The sequence below is a fragment of the Cebus imitator genome, unplaced genomic scaffold (genome assembly GCF_001604975.1).
Source record: "Cebus imitator isolate Cc_AM_T3 unplaced genomic scaffold, Cebus_imitator-1.0 Scaffold313, whole genome shotgun sequence".
NCBI lineage: Eukaryota > Metazoa > Chordata > Mammalia > Primates > Cebidae > Cebus > Cebus imitator.
The window spans coordinates 782,469-802,222 of NW_016107628.1; the positions used below are offsets into that span (position 1 = coordinate 782,469).

The 19,754-nt window shown below is 44.1% G+C and overlaps 1 long non-coding RNA gene across 1 annotated transcript; it reads right to left on the reverse strand.

Annotated features, from left to right (window-relative positions):
* Positions 1-1,089: 1,089 nt before the first annotated feature.
* Positions 1,090-2,785, reverse strand: LOC119467638. Its single transcript, XR_005196187.1, has 2 exons — positions 2,691-2,785; positions 1,090-1,478 (listed from the first exon to the last, which is right to left on the reverse strand). It is a non-coding gene; the product is annotated as an uncharacterized LOC119467638 (long non-coding RNA).
* Positions 2,786-19,754: the final 16,969 nt, after the last annotated feature.

Consider the following 19,754-nt stretch of genomic DNA (forward strand, 5'->3'; position numbering starts at 1 on the left):
GCTTTGGTTTTGCTCGGAGCATCCCAATCTTCTCCCCCACCCCAATTTCCCTCTAACTCCCCACTTTGATTCTGTGCTCCATCCAGACCTGATCATACAGTTTCCTAAAACAGCCCTGATTTCCAGTCTCTGAGCCAGTTCTTTCATGTGTAGTTTATTGATTATGGCTGCCTCCAAACGCCCTCTCAATGCTACTGGTGAGACCTCCACCAGGATGGGCTGTCTCCCTTCTTTGAACCCTCACAGCAACCTGACACTTGGCTTTGTGTCTCCATACATGTTTTGTCCTGTGTGGTTAGAGTGTCTGGGGACAAAACTGTTTTATGCAACTCTGTGTCCTCAGTTTTATTTACCACAGTGCCTTACATATAGTAGAATTAAATTCGTCTTTGTTGGGTTGAATTAAAGTTAAAAAAAAAAGATTGCCTGATGTTATTTTTTCTAGGTCATTCATAGTAAAGAGTCCCATGAAGATCTCTTCCAGTCAAGAAAATATTTTTTGTCTACTATACTTCGACTTTTAACTATTGCCTTTTGAAGCTCAGATTGATTTAAAGCACTTGGCTTTAAATGCTAAAGCGTGCACATTTGCCAACTTGAACTCAGTTTCATCTAAGCCACTTACCCAAGGAGATTTACACTTTTTCTGAACATTTATAAACGTCTTAGACCCGTTTCTAAACAGAGCTATGATATGACTTTTCTTATTTTCCTAGCCGTACTTGCATATTCAAAAAAGAACTTGGGGAACATAGTGGCAACCAAAAAGACATCAGTGGAATTTCATGTGTGTTGGGGTGGTGTCCTAGGGAGAGGTACCTGAGAAGGGCTTTTCCTAAACACCTCAGACCATATCACCTAGGCAGCCCTCTGCTCCTCCTGCCTTGTGACCATAATTACAACTTTCCCTTACCCACAGCAATTTTGCAACGTTTTCTGCTCATACTAAGTGATCAAGACATTCAGAAAACTGAACATCACCAAACAGAAGTTAAAATGAAACAATGCCGACTGCATTGATGAGACACGTTTGATAACATACAAGGCTAATTTAGTGCCTCATAAAGAATAAGGATAAATGGATCCCTATGCCCTTAAACTGAAAACAATCTTTATTTTTATATAGTCAAATTAAGTATTTCTGGGGCCAGCATGGGGGGAAGATGGTATGGAATGGGAGAATCCCTCCTTCCTGCAAGAGGAGAAAGTCAGGGACTGCTCTGTCTATATCTTTACAAGGAAATTCTCCCTTCGTTTCTAGTAACCAAACTCAGAGCCACTGATGTTGGGCTGGAACAAGGATTTCCTGGTGGGGAGGGCTGCTGGACCGCATAGACTCAAGGTTCCATTTTTGAGGTTCACCTTCCCTTGGGGTCTCTCCTTGGTTACCACCACTGATGTCTACTATGCTGGACTTTGGGGAACATTGCTTCCCCTCCAACACATCTTGGTACCTTCGGACAAGTTTTTATTAAAGACTAGGGAAAACAAAAGGGAAACTTAAATAAGAAAGGAGTGCCAGGAATCTGCCTTATAAGACACGGTTTATACATCCTCATCTGTCTCCCTTCTTAGCTGCTGGCCTGCCTGGATGCCGTTCTTAGCATCTGTGAGCCAGGTGGCTACACTTGTCCATCTACCTACCTTAAAGTAGAGCCAGGTTCTAGAGAGATTAGGAAATCTTCCCATGTGCCTGAGACCTACCTCATCAGATCTGGAGCCCTGTCTAAAGAGCCACCTTCTTCCTAACAATTAACACTAAAGTCAAGGGTCTCCTTTATTAAATTCCCCGCCTCCACCCACCTCTCTCACCCCTGAGTCTTGTCCTGCCTGCTTCTTCTTGGAGGATGAGATGGTTGTCACTGAGGTCTCATCTGGTCTTTTTGTCTTGCTCCTCCTGAAGTGGGGAGGGGTATGACATGGGCTCACTCTGTGGAGACCCTAAAGCCAGGATGGCCAGGATTGCAGTGCAGAAATGTTCCTCTGCAACTTAGTAGGAACTATGACCTGGTGAGTGGGGGCAGTGGCGGGGGCTGGCACTTCTCAAATCTGTGTAGGGAGAGGGAGGGAGGAAGCCCAGAGATCCTCCTGTATGTACCTGTATGCACTTCTATCCACTCTTTCTGTCAGGAGATCCTTATTATCTCATCTCACCTCCTCCCTGTTCTCCATGGCAGGCCCCTGTGATGGAAAGGTTGGCGAGCCTTTGATCTCACGTTCCTGCATGTCTCCATGAGTATGCCTGTGTTCATGTCCCATTCTGACCACTCAAGCTGTTTGGAAATTATCTGTCTGAGGGAACAGCTGTCTGGCTGAGGCTCCATCTTACTGAGCCTTGGCTTTTGTGCCTGTCTGCACAGGGCTGTGGTCTGCATCTAGGTGAGAAAGTCTCAGGGTCCTTTCCCTCCCGGATCCTGGTGGCAAACATCTACACCTAGGCACATTCTGCTTTTCTCTGGTCATTTTCTTCCATTTACACCAGGCTTCTCTACCAACTGAGGTCCTAGCCCTTCCAGCAATAGCTGAAGGGTCCTGTCACTGGCCCTATAGGGAGCTAACCCTGCAGGGGCATGACTCATCTTTTCTATAACTAGGGAGATGGCATGGGAGGAGGGTAGAAAAGAGACAAGAACCAACTTTTAGCAGAAAACTCTTCTTTTTCTCCCGAAGTAAAGACTACATCTGCTAACCTCATGTCTTCCAATACTACCTGGGACCTCAGCCTGTAACCCCAAGGATATCAGCTCAGCAATTCTTTCTTTAATCTTCTGCCTTCAACAAAAATGCAGGACTAGGGAAAGCAAAAAGGAAACAAAAAGAAAAGAGTGCTAGGAATCTGTCTTATAAGATGCAGTTTATGCTTCCTTATCTGCCTTTCTTAATTCCTGACCTGTAGGGATGTCGTCTTAGCATCTGTGACCCAGGTGGCTATGCTTATTCATTTACCTACCTTACGGTAGAGCCCAGATCTGGAGAGATTAGGAAATCTTTCCAGTCACATTGTTCATCTTTTCACCTACTCTTCTTCTAAGCTACAATCTCCTGTATTTTTTATTTTCCTTTTTTTTTTTTTAAAGAGAGATGGGGTCTCAATATGTTGCCCAGGCTGGACTCAAACTCCTGGGCTCAAGGAATCTGAGTAGTGAGGACTACAGGTGAACACTACTGTGCTGGGTTCTGGATTCTTGACACTGTCTTCTACTCTTCATCTCCTCCCAGCCATTCCCATTGTATACCGAGAAACTCAGTTCCTTAGAATCTTCGGTTGCAGGGAATGGACCCATTCTCAGGTAACGTCAAGAGAGGTTTATTGAAAACTATATGGGGAAATAAAAAAGATTGGAATATTTTATTTAATCTAGCTTTTTGATTGAAACATATATGTGAATATGGTAAAAACAGTAAATTTTTAAAAAAGAACAAAGAAGCACATACCTTAGTCCATGAGTTGGTTACCCAGCCTAAACATTTTAATGCATATGCAATCATGTATAGATGTGTGAATATGTACGAGTGTTTCTTTTTATATACAAATGGAGGTGCACGTGCACTGTACACATGGTTTCACACGTTGCTTTTCATGTTTTTCACTAACACTTTATCTTGGGCTCATTCCACATAGGTATTTATGGATCAGCCTCGTTCTTTCTCATGGCTACATTATATTTCATTATGTGGCTGGACCCTAATTTATTTCACAAAATATTAATAAACATCTTAGTTGTTTTTATACTTGTGCTATTTTAAGCCATATATATTGTATAGATATTCTTTATATATAAAAAGTAAAAGGGTAAAAATAACTTACACGCACTACAATCTATACTCCTTCCTTGAGTTCTGGAGTGCTCCATCCGCACAGCTGGCTTCAAGCACCACCAAATATAAATGACTCCCAAGTCTCTATCTCCAGCCCAGAACGCACCCTGAAGTTACATAGACTCTGGACTGAGGGATATCTTCACCTGGCCATGCCAAGAACACCTCATCAGAAGATGGATTTTAACTCACATTTTAACTCACATTTTCCCACAGATCAGCGTCTTGTCCTCAATTTCCTATTATCCTCAATCCCTCCCTCTTCTTTGCCCCTCACATCCATCACATCTTCAAGTCTGTATCATCAAGTCTTGTAGATCGTACCTCCTTAGTGTCACTCGGGTCTGCGCCCTCCCTTCCACCTCACTGCCCTTGTTTTAGCCGACACCTCCCTCTCTTGCCCGGGCAATTGTAATAGGCTCACTGTCTTTTTCTCCCCCTGTTCTGATCATTCTTTACTTGGCAGCCACAGGATCTTGAATGCAAGTTTGATTCTATCACTCCCAATCTCAAACCCCTCCTTTCCTTTCCCACTGCTCTGGTGTAGTTTGAATCCGTCTGATTACGGCCTCTGCATGCGTACTTCTTAGCACACCCTCTTCACAGCCTGCCTCTCCAGCCATGCCACGTTCTACCAGTTCCCAGGCTACTCCTGGCCCTGTCCTTGTTCCTGTGGCTACATCTTGAAACGGCCTCTCCCTACATCTCCCTTATACTGAATACTTGTCTTTCAAGATGAGGTCAAGGCGAACTCACCTCTTTGGGTGTCCTCCCCAGGTAGAACTAAGCAGTTCCTCTCTGTGCCCCCTCTGTCACACTTGTAATACTTTGTCTCTTTTCTTGCCTTCTACACTGTGAACCAGGGTACACCTGAGGGCCTGGCATGTAGAGGGTCTCAATAAATGATTGATGAGGCTGGGCGCGGTGACTCCCGCCTGTAATCCCAGCACTTTGGGAGGCCGAGGTGGGTGGATCACGAGTTCAGGAGTTCAAAACCAGCCTGGCCAACATGGTGAAACCCCATCTCTCCTAAAAATACAAAAATTAGCTGGGCATGGTGGTGGGTGCCTGTAGGCCCAGCTACTCGGGAGGCTGAGCAGGAGAATTGTTTGAACCTGGGAGGCAGAAGTTGCAGTGAGCCGAGATTGCACCATTGCACTCCAGCCTGGGGGACAGGGCAAGACTGCATCTCAATAAATAAATAAATAAATGATTGGTGAATGAATAAGTCAATGAATGAATTAAATCCTGCTTCTCTGCCTTCCTTCGAATCATTACCTTTGTTGAAGAGGTGAGAACTCTGACATATATCTGATTATTGAGACTCCCAGGGAGTTATCTATGTTACTGCTTGGGGAAGGAGTTTGAGCACACTTGGAAATCCAAGTGCTTTGTGGTTGTTGGTAATAGAGGAACCAGGTTTGAGCACTGGGCCTGTTCACAAGTGGCCCTGTGAGCCTCATAAGTTCCAGGAGTGATGGAAGGTGCCTATGGTCCAGGAAGAGGCTGATTACACCTGTGTTTTTGCTCATAAAGGGAATGGGAAGGGAACTCTTCCACGAATCCCATTTTTGCCATCCTTTGTCATGATCCTCAGGCCTGACTCCTAGCCATGGCTTTTGGCTCTTGAGGCAATCTTACCTGTGGGCAATTCCACACCTGTGGAGAGACCCCGTGTCCTGTCCAATCAGGGCAGAGAAGTTAAGTTCAGGGTGAGAACAGATAGGACCAGGCCTCTGTATGGCTGGGGTGAAAACTGGAGCCCCTGCTGGGGATGGGTATTGGCGTGGGTCATTGATAGAGTCCGGACCTCCGGGAGCCTTTGAGGAGGAAGGTAGGAGTGAGCCGGATCAGGATCCCTCAATCCCTGGATTCTCACACGTCTGGACCTGGAGCTGTCACTAGAGGTGACTATTGGGTCAGCCTGGACTGGGGTAGCATGTGAAGCATGAAGAAATTGGAATCTATGCAAGAGAAATAAGATAGCTACATAATTAGGAGGATTCCAGCTGGAACCAAACATGTCAATGGGGAGGAAAACCCAATATATGGTAGGATGGGGGGGAGACATAGGCAACTTCTCTCCTGCAGTGAGGCCGTAGGGTGTGTGTGAGGGGTGGGGGAGGGCAGAGCTAGAGGCACAGACAGGACAGGAACAGAGAGGTGGAAGGAGCTGGAGTCCCGTGTGCAGGTGGGCTTGGGACACCTGCAGGAGCCCAGAATCCTCAGCTTGGCCCTCATGACCCTCCATGCTCTCTAGGCACCCTCCCCTCTGAGCTGTCTACATTTCCTTCTTCCCCTTTGCTGCTGGGGTGAGCCATGGTCTGCATGCCATTCTGCAGAGGGAGCTCTGTGGCCTTACAGGCAGGGTTGGTTTGTTTTTCTTTTGTTTTTGTATTTTTTGGGGGGGAATTACAGGCCTCTGAGTTCCCCAGAACTCCTCATAGTGCCAGGGGAGAAACAATAGCGGTTTGGTCTAGGTGTGGCCTGAAGATTCATGAAAGCAGCTCTAAGGCTCTGGGGCCTGGGTGTCAACTGTGGCCCTGACCCCGCATCCTTTCCAAATGGTCCTGCAAAGCTGCCAGGACTCCCACTTTCTACTGCATGTCCTAACCTTCTATGCCTGGAAATCTTACCCAATAACGTGAGGTGACAGAATGAGTGCAAGTCAGTCTCATTGTGTGTCAGCATTCTGCAGCTTCCTTGGTCTCAGAGGACTCTATGAGCTATCTCTCCTCACCTCACTCAGAGCTGGGTGGCACCCTTAACCCCCTTCTCCAGCCCAGGGTACCAGCTCGTAAAGGGGCTCAATGGCTGTGGGCACAGAGAGTCTCTGCTAGAATCCTTCACCCTGGATTTCTCCTTGAGGGACCTTGTTCTCCAGCAGTGTCATTGTCAGTGCAGGGCAGGATTCAGGAGTCTGGCCATACCGGACTGATTTGGTTTGATTGGTTGGTTTGTTCCTTCCTTCCTTCTTGTTGCCTTGTTCAAAAGGTGAATCTTACAAGTTCCCTAGCAAAGAATCAATCTTTCCCAGAGAGAGGTCTGGACTTTGTCCTCTGCTATGGGGTGCCAATCTCTAGGCCCTGGGATGCCATACTTGATAAGAGCATCTTTGTTTGTCCAGGGGCCTTGGCCATCAGACAGTTCAACAGTGTGATTTATGATGGGGGATTTGGGCCAAGCACTGTCATTTCTACCTCCAGAGAGACTGGAGACCAAAGATATCAGCCTGACCTTTGGAAGGGCTGGTGACTGACAGTCAGCCACGTGGGCAGCGTGTGATTTAGTCCTAGTAAAAACTCTGAGGCTTGGCCGAGCTTTCCTGGTTGGAAATATTGTGTGTGTGTTGTCACACACTGATGCCAGGAGAGTACCCCATCCCAACTCCATGGGAGAGGACATACTTAGTACTTTCCTGGCTTCTGTGTGCTTCTTTCCCAGGCTGATTTTAATCTGTATCTTTTCCCTACAATAAGACATAACCATGAGTATAACAGCTTTCATTGTATTCTGTGAATCCTTCTAGCAAATTATTAAAACCGAGGGTAGTTTTTGGAACTCCTTGAACTTGCAATAGGTGTCAGAAGTGAGGGCGGTCCTGTGTGGACTGTGTTCTCTCTAACTATACGGTTGGCTAAACTCTCACACATGTCTTATAAAATGTACACGCTACTGCAAGGTAAAATACCAGTTAGGAAGATGAGGTCAGAAGAAAACAGGATAGGAAAATAATTGCAGCAAGGAACAAGCTCAGTATCCAAACGATGTTTTAGTGTTTGATCCATGGCTACAGGAGGGCTACAAATGCAGCTTTCTGCTTTCCAGCAGCAACTCCAAGAGGGCAATAAAGTCTACTGTAAAATCACAGGGCTGCTTAGAGAAATGGCCCTGCTGTTCCTACCACTGGGAGGCATTTTTTCTCAAGAAAACACCGTGCGATGATGAACAGCATCTTTGGCCTTATCTTTTCCATAGCCCCACTGAATATTCCTGCTTTATAACACTCTTTGACACAAGCTATGGTCATTGATTGCAACAAAACATTTCAGGGGAGTAAGTCTGCACCATCCCCATATGAGGTGGCTTGGGTTTTATCTTTCTGATCATTGAGCTAAACCTAGGTTAGTATTCTCAATGGAGGCAGAAATCCCACCTTTGAGGACCTCTGCCAGAGTGAGCCATAATTACGTATAGAAGCATATGGCATGCTTTTTGTGGTTTTAAGACTATAAAAAAAGGTGATAAACACTATTTGATTGATTGATGGATTGAGATAGAGTCTTGCTCTGTCACCCACACTGGAGTAAGGAGGTGTAATCATGGCTCACTGTAGTCTCCACTCCCCGTTCACCCCTGGGCTCAAGCCATCCTCCCACCTCAGCTGCCTGAGTAGCTGGGACTACAGAAGTGCACCAGTACACCACCATGCCCGACTGATTTTGTATTTTTAGTAGAGATGGTGTTTTGCCATGTTGCCCAGGCAAGTCTTGAAGTCCTGGGCTCAAGTGATTTGCCTGCCTCAACCTCCCAAAGTGGGATTTCAGGCATGAGCTACCATGCCCAGTCAATAAACATTATTTTTAAAGGATTTTGAGTAGGATGTGGGAGCGTTTCTTTAAGGGAAATATTCCTCTCCCCTGTCCAGGAAATATTTTCATAAGCCCAATATGTAACTAGGTGAAAGTCCAGCTATTCTAGTTGAAATGGAGATGAAAGCCCCGGAAGTACACCTGCCAATGCCGCCCCATTTTTTGCTCATTTGCAATCCCTGAGTAGAGGAGCTCCCTAGAATCCTTAAGGCTCCAAGGCATTGCCTTGAGGTTTACATGAAGTGCTGAGATGGGCTACTCCCTTCAACTTCTACAAGAACAGTTTATTTTATTTTTTTTATCATATTGGGTTTCTTGTAACATTTATATTGAGGAAATGTTGCATGGATTTTTTTTTTTAGGTTCAGTAACCACTGTTCTAGTGGAGGGACTTAGTTGCATAGCCTTTGGGTAATACTTCATCAGGCGGGCTTGGAAAGGTAAAGAGTTAGGGACTATACCCCATTCCCCTTCTCCATCCCCACAGGCAGCTAGCCACAGTCAGCAAAATTGGCTATCCCTAGTGCTAGAAATTGTCCATCATAGAAAACTACTCTCCACCTCTTCTTGCTCCATGCAGAGAGCAGTTTATGGGTTGTTCCTTAACCCTCCACTTCTCCTTCTGTTTCTCATTTCCTCTTCTAGTAGTTTGAGAGGGAATCCCCAAGCCCTCCCCTTCTCCTCCTCCTCCTCCTCCTCCTCCTCCTCCTCCTCCTCTTCTTCTTCTTTTTGTTTTTTCTTTGTGATGGAGTCTTGCTCCATCACTCAGGCTGGAGTACAGTGGTGAGATTTCAGCTCACTGCAACCTGTGCCTCCTGAGTTCAAGTGATTCTCCTGCCTCAGCCTCCTGAGTAGCTGGGATTACAGGTGCCTGCCACCACACCCAGCTGATTTTTTTTTTTTTTTTTTTTGCTAGTGGCGGGGTTTCACCATGTTGGCCAGGCTGGTCTCGAACTCCTAACCTCAGGTAATCCACCCCACGTGGCCTCCCAAAGTATTGGGATTACAGGCATGAGCCACTATGCCCAGTCCTTCCCTACTTCTAAAACATTTCTGTAGATTAGAAGAAAATGTCTCCATTGTTGGTGCACTGCTACCATGCTTCCTCCCCTCAGACGAAGAAACCTCTCAAAGGAAATCCTGCCTCACAGTCCAATGACTCAAATTCCAAGCCACCTCCAATGTTCCAAGGTCAGAATCCCAGACAGTCCCTCTCTCCCCTTCAAAGAAAGATTTGACCAAGAGAGCACAGTGCCATGGGTGCCACAAAGCCATTGTAACTGGCAAGATATTTGGGGAACTTGACAGGGAAGAGAGAGGATCTTGCATGTGATAATGGAAAATATTTAATGGTAAGGAGAGGAGTGAGTATCCCTGAGAAAAGAGAAAATGAGATTGCTTTCTGAGTCTCAAAGTGTTAAGCACATACTTGGTACATCAGAGATGAGGCATGCATGCTATTCCTAAAGAATTACAAAAATGAGATGGGCTGTTGTGAACAGCTCTCAACAGAGTAAGTATGGGGGAATGTACCTCAACACAATAAAATCCATATATGACAAGCACACAGCTAATATTATACTCAATAGAGAAAAGTTGAAAGCTTTTCTTCTAATATCAGAAACACAAGGATGTCCACTTTCACAACTCCTTTTCAACATAGTTCTCAAAGTCCTAGCCAGAGCAATTCTTCAAGAGAAAGCAATAAAAGGCATCTTAATAGGAAAGGAAGAAGAGAAATTGCCTTCCTTTGCTGATGACATGATCATATATACATACTAAAGACTCAGTTGAAAACTCTCAGAACTGATAAATTCCATAAAGTTGCAGAATACAAAATTAACATACAAAAATTAGTAGCATTTCTGTATGCTAATAACAAGCTAACCAAAAAGAAAATTAGCAACCATCCAATTTACAACAGCAACAAAAGATAAAATAGTTAGATGTAAATTTAACTAAGGAGGTGAAAGACTTATATACTGAAAACTATAAAACACTAATGAAAGAATGGATGAAAACACATATAAATGGCAAGATATTCCATGTTCATGGATTGGAAAAGTTAATACTGTTATAATGTCCATATTAACCCAAAGGAGTCTACAGATTCAATGCAATCCCTATTTTTAATTTTATTCTAATGTCATTTTTCACAGAAATAGAAAAACAAATCCCTAAATTCGTAGGGAACAACAAAAGACCACAAAGGGCCAAAATAATTTTGAGCAAAAATAACAAAGCTAAAGGCATCACAGGACTTTAATTTAAGGTATATTATAAAGCAATTGTAATTAAAACAACATAGTACTGCCATAAAAACAGATCCATCAAACAAACCAATGCATTTATAGTTGATTGATCTTTGATAAAGGTGCCAAAAGCCTACAATGAGGAAAGGACAATCTATTCAATAAACAGTGCAGGAAAGCTGGTTATCCACATGCAGAAGATTGAAATTAGTCCTTTATCTTCCACTATGCATAAAAATTAACTCAAAATGGAGGAAAGACTTTAAATGTAAGACTTGACACTGTAAAACTACTAGAATGAAGCCTGAGGGGAAATCCACATTACATTGATCTGGACAAGACTTTTTGGATTTGACTCTGACAGGCAACAAAAGCAAAATAAACAAATGGGATTGCATAAAACTAAAATGTTTATGCATAGCAAAACAAAAACAATGAAGTGAAGAGACCCACGGAATGGGAAAAGTATTTTCAAACTATGCATCTGATGAGGAGTTAATATCCAAAATATATGAGGAATCCAAACAACACATTAGCAAAAAAACAAGTAACCTGATTAAAAAATGGGCAAAGGACTTGAACAGACACTTCTCAAAAGAAGGCATTCAAATGACTAACAGGTTCATTAAAAAATGCTCAGCATCACTAATCACTAAGGAAATGCAAATTAAAAGGACAATGAGGTATCACCTCACACCTGTTAGAATGGCTTTTATCAAAATGATGAAAGATAACATATATTGACAAAGACACAGAAAAAAGGGAACACTTGTACACTGTTAGTAGGAATGTAAATTAGTACAGCTGTTATAGAAAACAGTATGGAGGTTTCTCAAAAAACTAAAAATGTAACTTCCATATGATCCAACAACCCCATTTCTGGGAATATATCCAAAGGAATTAAAATAACTGTGTTGAACTCCCATGTTTACTGTAGCATTATGTACAATTGATAAGATGTGAAATCAATCTAAATGTCCATCAGTGGATAAATTGATAAAGAAAATGAGGTGTATACACACAATGGAATACTATTCAGCTTTTAAAAAGAATGTAATTCTGTCATTTTGGACAACACGAGTGAATCTAGAGGATACTATGCTAAGTGAAATAAGCCAGGCACAGAAAGATAAATAATGCATGATCTCATTTAGATGTGGAACATAAAAAAAGTTGAGGCTGGTCCGAGTGCAGTGGTGTTTACAACTAATTGATCACAACCAGTTACAGATTTCTTTGTCCCTTCTCCATTCCCACTGCTTCACTTGACTAGGCTTAAAAAAAAAAAAAAAGTTGAATTTGTGGAAGAATAATGGTTCCCAGAGGCAATGGGTAGGGGAGGAGTGAAGGAATGGGGAATTACTGATCCAAGGGTACAAAGTTTCAGCTGGACCAGAAGAATAAGTTGAGATCTGCTGCATAGCAGGATGACTGTAATCAATGATAATATGTTATATATTTCAAAATAACTAAGAGAGCAATTTCAAATGTATCACCACAAAAATATTAAGAAAGTGAAGTGATGGATATGTTAATTAGCTTGATTTAATCACTCTGAATTATAGACATATATCAAAATGTCACATCATACTATATAAACATAATATAATTATAATTTGTCAATTAAGCATCATTTATATATTCTTAAAAAGAAATATTTTAATGTGGGGGGTAAGGGAAGTGAATAGCCCTGGAAAAGGAAGTAATGATATTGCCTTCGGAGTTCCAAAGTATTAAGACAATATTTAGTGAATCAAAGATGAGGTATGCAAATTATCCCTAACGAAACAAATAATAAAATGAAGCTATGTACATTATTAGAAAAATGAGGTGGGTGTTGTGGACGCACTGCGAAAGGAGAGTCATGGAAGTACACACCCTGACAGTGCCCGTTCAAGTTCTGTCTCGGGACTCTGTCAGCCAGACTCAGCATCCAGGCAACCTCACCAAAGGGAGATGGACACCATAGATTGTCATCAGTGTGCTGAATCTTAGCTCATCTCCTTTTCTCTAGCACCATGTTCCCTAGGCAGCCTTCTGTTGACAGCTCCTCATACTGACTGTGTACAAGGAGGGAATGTCAGAGCAATGGAGCTGCAACTGGCCTGTTTGACCAGAACTCTAACCAAAGAAGGCTTCTTGCCCCCATCCCTTGGTGTTCCTTTATCCTGCCTTGCTTTTCCTCACAGTACTTTATCACCTGATGTTACAGATCTGTTTGCTGTGTATTGCTTATCCTCCCCCAACCTTGACCCTGATGATAATGTAAGCTTCAAGTTTTCCTATTCACTGCTGCATCCCACACCTAGAAAGGTGCCTGGCATTTAATTGAAGCATGATAAATATTTGTAAGACGAATAGCTAATTTTATATGTCAGTTTGATGACATCTCTGATAATATGAGGCAGTATTCCAGATTCTGATCAACTCTGGGACATTGATGAGTTAGAGTTTGAGCCTGTACTGTGAAAAGTACTGAATTAGCTAAGAAAAATGGCATCATGTGCAGACCTGTCTGAGCAGCCCACAGCTTTCCTCTGGCCACTCCCCTCTGTTTCCTTTGTGCTTTCTTTGTGTGCCTTCAGTCTCAAATACAAATTAATAACAACAAAGGAATAAAAATATAAATTAATGATGACATCAACAATAATAATCACACTGAAGGCTTTCTATATGCCAGGTAGTTTTGTTACTTCTCAAATTTGTTTAATCAAGTAAAATTCTGCCAGCAAGACACCAGGAGACCCGAGTTTCGGCCCCACATTTGCTGTTAAACTGTGTGACCTTGAGGAAGTCTCTCCACCAGCCCAAACCTCTCGTTTTTGTTTGCTTTTTAGTTTTTAATTAGTGAAATAAAGGGTTGGACAAGATCCGTAGATTCTAAACTTTTTTTCTTTTAGCAAGAGCACCCTATTTTCAAACAAGTCCTGCGTCAGAACTCCCTACGTGAAAAGATAAAAGCAGTCTGTCTGCGGTTGAAGCTCCCTGGCCTTGCACCTGCTTCCCTGCGGCAGTCCTTGAGACAGCTCCTCAGAAAGCCCAGGAGAACAGATTAAAAGCTCCCGGAGCCCCTCTCATGTTCTCCAAAGGCCAGACCAAGAATGAAGCAGAGAGTGTTATTTCATGGCTTTACTCAGGGGGAAAGAAACCCTTTGTGATGGGAGACAAAAGATATCACTGGCTGGGGAACTTCCTCTTTGCTCCAACAGAAGAGCAGGTGAAGTGTAGTGATTCCCAAACTTTAGCTTAGAGTAGAATCACCCGGGGACCTTGATAAAGAAGGTGGATTCACAGGCCACCCTCCGCTTTCCCCCATGTAACTCTGTGGGTCCGAATCAGTGTTTTAACTGGCTCTCAGCTTGATTATGATGCAGGTGGTAAGAAATCTACATGTGGAGAGCAATAAGCATTAAGGAGTCACAGGACATGCAATCCAGAGGAACAGGAGCTGAAGCCATTTTAGGAAAGAAGGGCAGACACATTGTACTTAAGACGTAAGTTGAGGGAAGGGTCTGTGTGTGCCTGAACCAATCTGAGATATGTGAAGCCTGAGAGACAAGGAATGGGTTGCTCTTGCAGCATAGTTAAGGGGATCAGCCCCACGTGTTCCATCTCTGCATATGTAACAGGCTGATCTGATGAACAGGCAGCTGGCATGGAAACACCAAGCTGGGTTGTACCTCCCAACAGCAATGCTTGCTGTCTCTTCAGTCTATGGGCTGATTGGTGCTGCCAGCTAACATTCTTGAATAAACCTATTCATGTGTCTTATGTTAGAGACTTCCTGTGTATTTTCTTCAATAATCACAGACCTTGGCCAATTAACAAGGGGCCCCAGGTCTTCCTGATGCTGAAGCCCGCAGTCTTTATGCTTAACCAACCTTCAGTAATAACCACCACTCACATTCACTGAGCCCTCACCACGTGCCAACTCCATGCCAAATGCTTTCTAGCCATTAGCTCATCTGATTTTCGCAACCACCCTATAAGGTGGGTATTGTGAGTATCCCATCCTATAGACAAACCCAAGCAGTTTGGTTCCAGAGGCATGCTCTTCCACACTGCCCACCCACTGTCTCCTTCCAAATCTTCAGGGCAATTTGCTGACTGAAAAAGGTAAGGGCAGCTTTGAACTCTTAAAGTTTAGCTGTTTCACGATGATTCCTTTAGTAAGATTTTGCTTTTGCTCTAGGGTAACCATAATGAATCCTCCAAAGTAGAGCACTTTTTGAGAGTGAAAGGGGGCATTATTAATAATTAGGCCAGGATAATAGGCTTAACTGAGGACCTCCCTAAGAAACCTTAACACAGTTGCATTATCTGCTTCAAACTGCGTCCATTCTCTTCAAATGTCTGTCTTTCGTGTAAACCTTCAGTTTTAGCAAATAACTTTGATTCACTTCAGAGAAAACCGAAACCACCATGCAGGCCTTCCCTTAACTGCTTGTCACATACAAACCTATCTGCATCTCTGCTCACTTTTTTCTCATGATAGCAGAGGCCCATCTTGTAATCCAAGGTCAGTCTTCCTTTCCCTCGGCTGTGAATCTCAGCTCCCTCCTGTCTTCTGGGTATGTGTGGGATGAGATGGGTAGAAGAGAGGCCTTGCTCCATTGTCATCACCTTTTCCCCCAATCTTCATCCCCTCTCCCTACTGGCTCTGCTCCTCAGCATTTAAATATGTTCAAATCTCTCCCATATTAAAATGAAATCATTGGCAATAAAACTATCCCTCCACCCCATGTTTCCCCTTTGCCTCCTGTCCTCTATTTCCCCTCGCCATCAACGGTAAACTTCCTGAGTGCATAACTTATAAACTCAGCAGGTCTATACGCCCCTGATGAGCTGCCTGCAGTTCATCTTTGTAGGCTCATCTCCATTCTTCTCCACCTCCAGCTCTCAGCCCCACCTGTGTGGGCTTCTCTGTGCTTTTGTGTGCCCCGCTCTCTCCTCCACCCCAAGGATCCTGCATAGGCAGCTCCCTCTGCGAGGACCACTCTTTTCTCTTCTGTTTGACAATGACTCCTTTGGGTGCACTTCCACAATTTGCAGACTCTTACAGTTTTCTCCAGCCACCTTCATGGTTCAACTGAATAATCACGCTTTTAATACTGACCCTTAAAAAAGAAAAAGAAAAGAAAGAAAAAAGAAATCATATATCAGGCACACAGGCTGGCCCCAGAATAGAAAGATAGAAGACATGTGCAGACCTCAACATGCGTTGCCTTGGGAGGCAGGTGATTTATTTGGAACTTGCTTGTTAATGACTCCTCCAGGACCATGGCTCTGCTGTGGTCCCCAGCTTTCCAGATCCAAAGAGAAGCTGAGGAGAAAGTTTGAGCAAAGATTTGGCATTTTATTATCTCTCCTCCATTCTCTCCACTAGAGCAGGGCCAGCTTCTCACTGCACCCTGTTTCCCAAGGCTGTTACATCAGAATTGGGGTGGGAGGCTGATTTCTCATTGGCTTAATTGCTCCTAAAGATCCAGGAAGAAGAGAGAGAAGATCTAAACGTTACTGATGCAACTACTTTATTATATATAATAATGTCATCGTTTTGTCTCTCTCCAAGGCACACCCTTAGATAAAAGCTTGGGTGGAGGAAGTCTTTCTGGGAGATAATCCAAGAAGAAAGGATGAGGAAAATGAGACAAGGAAAAGAAGAAAGCCAAAAAAAAAAAAAAAAAAGTGTGTTAGTAGTTGATTACTGTTGTGGACAACTGGGGGGCGTAACCCCTCTGAGGAACCAGAGAGAACATGCCTCAGAATTGCTTAGGAGATAGGGCTGGGGTGCTGGAATATTTATCCACATTTACCCACCAACGTGGTTCTCCCTTAGCTCCACCCACCCCGCCTGCATACTTCCCAGTTGCTGGGCTGAGCAGCCTTGACTGTCATAGAGAAAGCCTGGAAGCAGAAAAACAGACTGCCCAGATGTAAACTCCATGGGGGACTCCATCATGAAACTGGCCACACAGCAGTGTAGAAGTCAGGTGGGTAAACAGGCCGTGCTACAGGGAATCCTAAGTGTCTGCTACAAGTAAGATGGTAGAATGGATCTCTTCCTGCCTAGGTTACGCTTCCCTAAGCTGACAGTGTGATGGGTATCAGGAGATCAAAGGCAACGTGAGGGAGATCTGCCCTTGAGGAATGTGCAATGGGAGCCAAGGAGAACTGGTGTCACTGCCTTTGGAACCCCCTCATCTATAGATGGAGGGCTGAGAAAGGGAGATCGGGAAAGAGGCTTCTTTGGAAAGAGCTTTACTGTGAGTCCACACCTCTTCCCCAAGGTATGGTGATGTTGCCTCTGACCACAAGCCAAATAAAGGAGACTTCAAGGAGAAGGCTTAGGGAGCTTTGGAATGTGGCCCTGCAGGTGAGAGTCAGAGGGGACAGGCACCTATGACAGGTCTGGGAGAGTTAAAACCAGTAACGGGCTCCCATGAAGGGGCCAAGAGTGTGGTGCCATGTTGTAGATCCTGGCATCTGTCAGGGCAAGGAGTGTTTATGATGGGTAGCTAAGGGCCACCCTTGAGACACAGCCTGCTTGGTTGTCCTGGGTGCTGTACAATAGGGACATTTGGACAGGCCTCTATAGTAGGAGGAGGAGATGAGATGTGTGGCCAGATGACCAGGGGCTGAGGAAGCAGTTGCAAAGGACCACCCAGAATAGAGGTGCATCCACCCCCGGTCAAGAGTAAGAGAGAAGGAACCAGCAAAATGTAACCAGCAAAACTGCTCTTAACAGAAAATAGTTCATCTTGACCATCTGCGAGGCCTGCAGAGTGCAGAGCCACTCAGCTAGGTGAGAAGAGTTGTAACACTTCCCCACACTCCCCATCCTCCTAGAGTAGGGAGACCTGAGTAGGGGGAGGTGAGTTGAGGGGGAGCATTGGTAAGGGGAGCAGATGGGGAAAGGCAAGCTGAGCAAAGCAGAGAGGAGAGAGTGCTCCCTCCTGCACTTACGGCCTCTAGCCTGGATGACCTAAGCCAGGATAAGGCAGATTCTTTGATAATAAGGTCAGTTTGAAATTTTTTATATTACATAGGACAGGAAGTATTCATTTCGAAACTGAGACCAGTACTCATTTCTGGACTGAGACCGAGGCCAGAGTTCTGGGGCAGGGAAGACTACCCCACCGAATAAGATTAAAAGGGCAGTAAGAGAAAAAAATTGAAGTTTTATTTGAATCACAATCCATGAACAAGAATGAAAATTACACCTGGAATCCCAGCATTTTGGGAAGTTGAGGTGCAAGGATCCCTTGAGGCCAGGATCAACATAGCCGGGTCCTGTCTCCACAAAAAAATGTTTTTAAAACTTAGCTGGGCATGGTGGGGCTCACCTGTAGTCCCAGCTAATTGGAGGCTGAGATGCAAAGAAGACTGGAGCCGGGGGGTTTGAGGCTGCAGTGAACCGTGATTGCACCACCGCACTCCAGCATGGGTGACAGCAAGACCCTGTCTCTTAAAAAAACAAATAAATAAATAAACGAAAATTAGACTTGACAATTATGCTCTCAGAAATGACTTTCTCTGCACTGGACTCTGAGAGCTCAGTGGGGTGGAATTATTTTCCTCTTCTCAATAGGCGTAATGGACTGTTTATGCCTACTTATGGAGACAGGTTTAATAAATCTGAACAGTTACCTCTGGCTGTCAGCATCTCACTATAGCAGCCTTGGTTCCCCCTTCAAGAGTAAACACATTTTTGGCTGCAAGAAGTGCAGTTAACCAATAGGCTCTAGCTTCAGCACCTTTGGGATCTACGCTCCCGTGCACAGCGTGGGTCCTGGCACCGGGACATTCTTGCACAGCGAGAGTCCCAGTGCCTGGACATGCCTGCCCACCACGGGCCTCCTCTAATGGGCAGTCGGTGCCAGAGCTCCCTGCTAAGTCAGCTGAGACTCTGAGACCTGCATCAAAGTCTGAGGCTCTTCTGGCTCCACCTGCTTCCTTCTCTGTTTATCTTTTTTTTCCAGGCCTTTCCCCACATTAAACCTCTTGCCCTGAACTTCAGCTTCTGCTTCTCAGAGAACCTAGCTGATATACTCATCTTTTAAGCTCCAAGCATGATGCACATGACCCTCTTTTCTTTCCTTGCTTTTATTTTTTATTTCTATTTTTTTAATTTACAAAAATTTATACATATTTATGGTGTACAACATGTTGTTTTAAAATATGAATACAGGCCGGGCGCTATGGCTCATTCTAGTACTTTGGGAGGGTGAGGTGGGTGGATCACCTGAGGTCAGGAGTTCAAGACCAGCCTGACCAACATGGAGAAACCTTGTCTCTACAAAACAATTAGCCAGGCATGGTGGCATATGCCTGTAATCTCAGCTACTTGGGAGGATGAGGCAGGAGAATTGCTTAAACCCAGGAGGCAGAGGTTGCGGTGAGCTGAGATCGAGCCTGGACAACAAGAGTGAAACTCTGTCTCAAAAAAAACAATATATATATATATGAATATGTTGTGAAATGGCTAAATTGAGCTACATAACGTAAGTGTTGTCTTACACATCTATCTTTTTTTGTGGTGAGAATACTGAAGATCTACTGTCTTAGCAATTTTTAATACATTGCTATTAACTATAGTCACCGTATTGTATAATAAATCTCTTGAACTTATTCCTTCTATCTAACTGACTTTTGAAATCTTTTCATCAACATTTCTCCAATCCCCATCCCTCCCACAGCTTCTGGTAACCACCATTCTCCTCTCTACTCGTAGTTCAACATTTTTAGATTCCACATGGAAGTGAACTTACCTGGTATTTGTCTTGTGTCTGGCTTCTTTCACTAAACATAGCATCCTCCAGGTTCATCCGTGTTGTTGTAAATGATAGTATTGCCTTCTTTTTGTTATTGATTTGTTTTGCTTTTGTTTGTTTTGTTTTGCTCCCCCTCAACTCACCACCCCCCTCTCAGGTTTTCACACTCCAGAAGGATGGGGAGGGTGGGTGTTAAAACTCTTCTTATCGGCCGGGCGCGGTGGCTCACGCCTGTAATCCCAGCACTTTGGGAGGCCGAGGCGGGTGGATCACAAGGTCAAGAGATCGAGACCATCCTGGTCAACATGGTGAAACCC